The sequence below is a fragment of the Mandrillus leucophaeus genome, unplaced genomic scaffold (assembly GCF_000951045.1).
Source record: "Mandrillus leucophaeus isolate KB7577 unplaced genomic scaffold, Mleu.le_1.0 Scaffold56, whole genome shotgun sequence".
Lineage (NCBI taxonomy): Eukaryota > Metazoa > Chordata > Mammalia > Primates > Cercopithecidae > Mandrillus > Mandrillus leucophaeus.
In genome coordinates, this window is record NW_012106030.1 from 2,304,833 (window position 1) to 2,313,834 (window position 9,002).

Genomic DNA, 9,002 nt, shown 5'->3' on the forward strand with positions numbered 1-9,002 from the left:
GAAAGAAAGAAAGAAAGAATTAACAGGCCCATTAAGCAGAAAATCAGCAAGGACATAGTTGAACTGAATCGATCAACTAAGTCTAATTGACATCTATAGAATACTTCATACAACAGAGGAATACACATTCTTCTCAAACTAACATGGAACATTCACAAGACAAATCACTTTATGAATAACAAAACACACCTTGAGAAATTTGAAAGAATAGAAGTCAAAAGAAGTGTGTTCTTGGGCCACAATAAAAGTAAACTAGAAATCAATGACAGAAAGATACCTGGAAAACTCCCAAAACACACTTCCAAATAATACATGGATCAGAGAATTCTCAAGAGAAATTTAAAGATATTTTGAACGAAATGAAAATGAAAATACAACTTGCCAATATTTGTGGGATGCAGTGAAAGCATTGCTTAGAGCATTGTATGCATATGTTAGAAAAGAAAAAAGATCTAAAAATGAATCATCTAAGCTTCCACCTTATGAGACTAGAAAAACAGCAAATTAAATCAAAAGTAAGCAGAAGAAAATAATGAAAATTAGAACAGAAATCAATGAAATTGGAAACAGGAACTCAATAGAGAAAAATCAATAAAACCAAAAGCTGGTTTATTGAAAAGACCAATAAAATTAATAAAACCAATAAGTAATAGACCAATGAAACTCTTAGCCAGGTTACCTAAAAAGGGGGAGAAAAAAAAAATTGCTAACAGAAATGAAAGAGTGGCCATCACTACAGATCTCATGGACGTTAAAAACCTAATAAAGGCAGATTATTAACAACTCAATGGCCACAAATTTAGTAACCTAGATGAAATGGAGCAATTTCTTGATAACACAATCAACCAGATTTATACAAGGAGAAATAGATTATGTGCATAAACCTGTATCTATTAAAGATATTGAATCATTCGTTAGTAATCACCCAAAACGGAAAGCACGCCATCACAAATGGATTGACTGTAAAATTCTGCCAAACATTTAAGGGAGAAATTATACCAATTGTCTGTAATATTTTCCAGAAAATGAAGCAGAGTGAAAGCTTTCAAATTTATTCTATGAAGCCAGCATTATCCTAACATCAAAATCAGACAAAGAAACTACAAGAATGGAAAACTACAGGCAAATATCTTTTGTGAATATAGACGCCAATATCCTCAACAAAATATTAGCTAATAAAATGCAACAATCTATAAAAAGAAGAGACACCATGACCGAGTGGAATTTAGTCCAGTTATGCAAGGCTGGTTCAACACTCAAAAACCAATTAATGTAATTGATCATATCAACAGGCCAAAGAAGGAAAATCATATAATCCTATCAATAGATGCAGAAAGAACATTTCATACAATCTAACCCTCATCCATGATAAAAACTTTCACAAACTAGAAATAGAAAGGAACTTCCTCAACTTAATAAAGAACATCTACAGAAACCCGATAGCTAATATTAGACTTAATGGTGAAAAACTAGATGCTTTCCCTTTAAAATTGGGAACATGATAACGATACTCCCTCTCACCCACTTTATTCAACAACATACTGGAAGTTCTAACTAATGCAATAGACAAGAAAGTAAATAAAATGTATATTGATTGGGAAAGAAGAAATAAAACTGTGTTTGCAGATTGATATGACTATCTATGTAGAAAATTCCAAATAATCAACAAAAAGTCTCCTGTAATTTAAGTGATTATAGCAATGATGCAGGATACAAGGTTAATAGACAACATCAATTGTATTTCTATATACCAGAAATGAACAATTGAAATTTGAAATTTAAAACACAACACCATTTACATTACCATCAAAAAAGAGAAATACTTAGTTATAAACCTAACAAAATATGTACAAGCTCTACATGAGGAAAACTACAAACCTCTCATGAAAGAAATCCAAGATTCGGATAAATGGAGAGATAGTCCATGTTCATGGATAGAAAGATTTAATATTTTGAAGATGTCAGTTTTCCTCAAATTGATCTCTAGATTCAACTCAATCCCAATAAAAATTCCAGCAAGCTATTTTTTGCATATCAACATGCTCTTTCTAATATTTATGTAGAGAGACAGAAGACCCAGAATAGCTAACACAAATATTGAAAGAGAAGAACAAAGTTAGAGGACTGACACTTGAAGACTTATTCTAATGCTACAGTGACTAAAACAACATGACACCAGTGAAAGAATAGACAGATACATCTGTGGACTAGACCCACAAATGTATAGTCAACTGATCTTTGATAAGGGAGCAAACACAATTCAATGGAGAGAGGATGATTTTTTGAATGAATGGTGCTGGAATAACTAGATATTCACATGCAACAAAATAAATCTAGATACAGTCTCTACATCTTTCACAAAAATTAACTCAAAATGGATCATAAGCCTAAACATAAAATGCAAATCTATAAAACTTCTAGAAGATAACATAGAAGAAAATCTAGATGACCTTTAGTTTGCTGATAACTTCTGAGATACATTACCAAAAGAATTAGCTATGAAAAAAAATTGGTTAGTTGGAAATAGTTTGACACAATGGTATTGTTGCCTTGTTCTTAAATTAAGCAATGAATTCACAGGTATTCATTTTATTACTAAGCATCACAATTAACATTTGTTACATATACAGTTTTTGTATGTGAAATTATTACAAAACTAAAAATAATTTTTTAATGGTTGGGTCCCAAAATTTCAGAAGGATAAAGGTAGGTGACTGACAAGTTCTTTAACAACCAACTAGCCTTTAGACGGCCAAATGTGATGTTTCACTACGCAATGTATAGCTAATCTAATTATAGTTAATCTTCTAAATTAGTTATAACAGAATAACACACCATGGATTGAGTTAGTCTCTTTGTCTTGCTGTGCACCGCAATAAAGGGTTCTGATAAAAAGAGATAAAAATAGGCTGGGTGCCTATTTATATTATAGCCTGGGTGCCTATTAATATTATAGCCTGGGTGCCTATTAATATTATAGGTTCACGCCTATAATCCCAACACTTTGGGAGACCAAGGTGGGCGGATCACTGCATGTCAGGAGTTTGAGATCAGCCCGACCAAAATGGTGAAACCCTGTCTCTACTAAAAATACAAAAATTAGCTGGGCACAGTGGCTCACACCTGTAATCCCAACACTTTGGGAGGCCGAGGCGGGTGGATCACTGGAGGTCAAGAGCTCTAGAACAGCCTGGCCAATATGGTGAAAGCCCGTCTCTACTAAAAATACAAAAATTAGCCAGCCGCAGTGGCTCACACCTGTAATCCCAGCTTTTTGGGCAGCTGAGGCAAGAGGCTTACTCAAGGTCAGGAGTTCAAGACCAGCCTGGCCAACACAGTGAAACATCATCTCTACTGAAATTACAAAACTTAGCCAGACATGATGGCACACACCTATAATCCCAGCTGCTCGGGAGGCTGAGGAAGGAGAATCGCTTGAACCCAGGAGGCAGAGATTGCAGTGAGCTGAGATCACGCCATTGCACTCCAACCTGGGCAACAGAGCAAGCCTCCATCTCAAAAAAAAAAAAAAAAAAAGAAAGAAAGAAAAAAAGAGATAAATATAGAGAATTGAGTTGAATTAAAAGAAAGGCAAAACTTTAAATTTCTTTTTAAAATCAAGAATTAAATTAAAACCTAGAAGAGAAGCAAGGAGACAGAAAAAGTTAGAGTCTTATTGTACCAGGACTATTGAGCACTTTGCTTAGCCCTTCTTTGAAGGGCTGATATGTGCAGATGGCGTCAGGAACTGCCCTTGATAAAAACTACTTTTCCTCCAGGCCCCTTGTCCAGCTGTTTTCAGTTGCCTTCTCTTCAAAAGCCCCAGGCATGGCTGGCTCATAGACAGGTTCCAACAGGGAAGGCTAGTAAGAGCAGGAGGAACTGAGAAGCAAGAGATGCCACTGAGACTGTGCTATGTGTCCTGCCCCTTTCCTGATAACTTCATGAAAATAGTAGGGAAAAAACCTGGTGTTAGAAAGGCCTTCCTGAGCCATTCTTCTTGCCTCTGTCTCACCTTCAAATTTCACGATGTATTTCATATCTTCTTTGCTTTCCCTCACTTTGTTACTCTCTCAGGTTCATTTGGATATACCTGCCCAGCACCAATACTTTTACCTCCCCTGCTCCCCTGCAAGCCTAAATGCGCTCTTGCCGCCCTGTGTTCGGATTTGACATCTTAGACTTTATTATTTCAGCTCTGGCTTTCACAGCGCGCAGCTCACAGAAGAGCAGAGCAAGAAAGTAATACTCTCATCGAGTATTTTCTCAAAATAGCCTCTCACCTCAGCTTAGGATCTTCTTGAGACCACTGCCAGTTTTCCCCATTTTTTGTCCTTTGGGGGAAGATGTCACGTAATCCGTATACTATTTTCATCTTTTACTTATTTCGCTCTTTCAAGAATAATTACAAAAGTATTCGTTTCATGGTGAAATTACCAATTTTTCCCCTCTCATATTTCTTCAGGTGACTATTTGTTATATCTGAAATACACAGTGCTAACCTTTTAATGAAATTATGTATCATGTTTAGAAACTTCTGTTTAGGACTACTTTTTTTTTTTCTTTTTTTGAGACAGTCTCACTCTGCCGCCCAAGCTGGAGTGCAGAGGTGCGATCCTGGCTCACCGCAGTCTCCACCTCCCAGGTCCAAGAGATTCTCCTGCCTCAGCATCCGGAGTAGCTGGGACTTACAGGGCTGAGCCACTACATTGGCTAATTTTTGTATTTTTAGTAGAGATGGGGTTTCACCATGTTGGTCAGGCTGGTCTCAAACTCCTGACCTAAAGTGACCCACCTGCCTCAGCCCCCCAAAGTACTGGGATTATGGGCATGAGCTACTACACCTGGCCAGGACTACCCTTTTTTTTATTTTTTCATTTTTATTTTTATTTTTTAATCAGGGCAAGGGAGTAACATGATAACAGAAGTAAAAATGGAGATGATGCTCTGGCCTCTTCCTTTTTGGCATGTACTTTGTAAAGCTACTGTACTCAAGGACTGCTTCGGGGACACCAAATGGACAACATGGAAAACCTCAACTCATAGTGAATATCCTATTGCTGCATTTGCCAAAAATATAGTGGTTGCAACGTAATCTCTTATATAGAGCTATTATTATTATTATTTTAAGACAGAGTTTCGCTCTTGTCACCCAGGCTGGAGTACAGTGTTATGATCTTGGCTCACTGAAACCTCCACTCCCGGGTTCAACTGATTCTCCTGCCTCAGCCTCCCAAGTAACTAGGATCACAGGCACGTGCCACCGCACCTGGCTAATTTTTGTATTTTCAGTAGAGACAGGGTTTCACCATGTTGGCCATGCAGATCTCGAACTCCTGACCTCAGGTGATCCACCCACCTCGGCCTCCCAAAGTGTTGGGAATATGGGAGTGAGCCACTGCACCCGGCTATGCCAGTCATGTTTATTGAACAGATTCAGATGTCATCTCAAAGACCCCCTTCTCTTGGTTCTGTTTTTGCTCTCAGCTCTTTTATTTTTGCCTCGCTTTTCAGCTCTACCACCCCAGAACAAAGGCCCACTTTTAGAAGTCAACATTTTTGAAGATCTGAGGAAAAGAGCATATGTTTTAAGATGGTAAAAGAAGAGCAATTTAAGCTGGTGAAAAAAAAATGTCTGGAGGTGTTTAACAGCTCAATGTTTTGCAGCATTGAGCACTTGACTTTCACTATGCTTCGAATGGTAAGAGATTGATGATACATGCTGGGTTTCTTTTAAACCTGTAAACAGGACTGCTGAAATGGAAGAGATGTGGGAATCGTGTCATATGAGGACTTTTGAAAGACTACAAACTGCTCATTTTAGAATCATTAAAAATGAAAGACATTGGTCTTGGCTCTAGGAAAAGGAGATCAAGAATTTTGACAAGCGCTTTCTTTATTAACTCACACTCTTCCCATAAAGTCCTGTTAAATAAACTCAAAAACAAATTTGTAAGGCAATTAAGAAATCAAAAATGAGAATTGTTTTGAAGGTAATATGTACACAGGAATGAGGTTAGTGTACAAAATGCATCTGTAAGGTACTGCACATTTGCTAGAAAACAAACACTAATTAAAGTCCAACCTCTCTAGAACCAAAAGAGAGAAATATGATACATGATTCAGAGTTCATGGGATAAAAAACCAAGACTCAGAAGAGGCCTAACTATCCTTGGTTCTGAGATTCTGAGATCACAATTTATCTGAGGTTATTCACAGAGCAACACTGTTTAAATGTAGTAGGCAACAAAAGTAGTTCAATTCCACAAATGTTTGAGTATCTGGATGTTTCAATGAGGGTGGTTTTGGTTGCGATTAACATTTAAATCAGTGGATTTTGAGTAAAGCAGACTTTCCTCCCTGATGTGAGGGGGTCTCACACAATCAGATGAAGGCGAGTAGAACAAAAGACTGACCTTGGAACAGAAGAGGATTCTGCCAGCAGACAGCTTTTGAACTTGAACTGCAATATCCACTCTCCCCTGGGTCTCCAGTCTGCCAGCCCACCCTAAATATTTGCACTTGCCAGCCTCTATAATCTCAATCTCTCAATCTCTCTCTCTCTCTCTCTCTCTCACGTGCACATACACACATACAGACACACACATACACGCACACACGTATGCTATGGGTTCTGTTGTCTGGAGAACCCTGACTAATACAGCATCTATGCAGTAGAAACCTTCTCAGTGTCTGTTCTTCCTCTGCTATCAAACCACAGGGTGAGGCCAGGGCACAGTGGCTCATGCCTGTAATCCCAGTGCTTTAGGAGGCCAAGGCTGGAAGATTGCTTGAGGCCAGGAGTTTGAGACCAGCCTGGGCAACATAGCAAGACCCCATCTGTAAATTTTTTTAAAAAATTAGCCTGGCGTGGTGGTGTGCACCTGTAGTCCCAGCAACTTGGGAGGCTGAGGCAGGAAGAGCCCTTGGGCCCAGGAGTTTGAGGATACAGTGAGCTATAAGGACACCACTGCATTCCAGCCTGGGTGACAGAGCAAGATCTTGTCTCCCCAAAAAACATTAAAAACCAAAAAAATACTCTACACGGTTATAGGTGAGACCCTGTTATTGCATGACCCTCCCTTCCTAGACTCAACTGACTGAGCCCAGTACCCTCCCCAGAGATTGGAATTGGGGTTAAGAGATATTAGTGTCTCTCTGAAGACACGAGATGTAACCATCAGGAGGGCTGCTCAGCTATCTTCCAAGTGAATTGAGTAGCAGAGAAAGGCCTGGCAATTAGAGAAGAAGGGAGCTCAGGAGTTGAGAGAAACAGATGAGAGAAGAGACAGCAATGGGTTCCTGGGCTTCCTGAAGCCAGCTGCATTCTGGCTCTGGAATTCTCATTACCATAAATCCTTCACTGCTTAATTGGACTTGAGTTTGCTTCTACTACTTGCAACCAGAAGATTCTAACTAATGTATCTGGGTGTGTCAGATAATTTTAAAAAATAAATAAATGTTTCCCATCCTGCCATCCTCTCAACTGCCCATTAAAAAAAGACATGGTTCTTTCCTGTAAGAGATTTCCACTAAGTCCCTTTCTTGCAAGTCCTTCCAAGGGAGGGGTATATACGTAAGAGATAAAATTTATGCAATATGTAATAGAAAGTAAGGAGACTGTGTTGCCAGATTCAGTAAACAAAAACAGGATGCTTAGTTGAATTTGAATTTCAGATAAACAACGAGTAATTTTTTGGTATAATAATGACCTGAATATTTTAGCTGGACCTCAGATACATATTGTATGTTAAAGAAAGGAGGCTTAACCCAAACTGAGGCATCTGAGAAATCTTTTTCATTTATTTAGTTATTTGATTAGTTCTTTCCTGGAGAAAAGAATGCTTGGGTCAAATTTTGAAGCATAAGTAAGAATCCACAGCTGGCTGGGCACGGTGGCTCATGCCTGTAATCCTAGCACTTTGGGAGGCCGAGGCGGGCAGATCACCTGAGGTCAGGAGTTTGAGACCAGCCTGGCTAACATGGTGAAACTCCATCTCTACTAAAAATACAAAACTTAGCCAGGTGTGGTGGCGCACGCCTGTAATCCCAGCTACCCGGGAGGCTGAAGCAGGAGAATCACTGGAACCTGGGAGGCGGGTGAGCAGTGAGCAACTGCCTTCTGCAGTTGTCAGAGGACCAGGGAAAGGTTTTCACCAGGGGAATGGTTTTATTATATTTGTATTGTAGCTAGATCACTGGCTGCAGTGTGAAAAACAATTTGGAGGAACAAGATTAGAGGCAGGAAACCATTTAGGAATCTGTTTCATAGTCCAGATAGGAGTTGACAGGGACCTGAGCTAAGGCAGTGGGAGTAGGAATAAAGGAAATACTCTGAAAGTCTTTAGGAGATATAGTCATTGGAACATAATGATTGATCGGATGTGAAGAGTGAAAAGTAAAATCAGTCAAGGATAATGTCCAGGTTTCTGATGTGTTTGACTGTTGTTTTAACTGTGTGGTTGTTGTGTTAGTAATGGATTTTGAAAAACAGAAGGAGAAGCAGATTTGGTTAAAATTAACATTAAAATATAAAAAAAAAATAGTAATAAGAATAACAGCAGGCTGGGCATGGTGACTCATGCCTGTAATCTCACACTTTGGGAGGCTGAGCTAGGAGGATCACTTGTGGCCAGGAGTTTGAGACCAGATTGGGCAACATAGTGAGAACCTGTTTCAAAAAAAAAAAAAGGCTGGATGCCGTGATACATGCCTATAGCCCCAGGAGGCTACTCAGGAGGCTGAGGTTGGGGGATTCCTTGAGCCCAGGATTTCAAGGCTGCAGTGAGCTGTGTGGTCAGGCCACTGCATTCCAGCCTGGGCAACAGAGTGAGACCTTATTTCAAAAACATTTTTTTTAATTAAAAAAAGAACAGCAGCTGGGCGTGGTGGCTCACGCCTATAATTCTAGCAATTTGGGAGGCTGAGGTGGGTGGATCACGAGGTCAGGAGTTTGACACCAGCCTGGCCAACATGGTAAAACCTCATCTATATTAAAAATA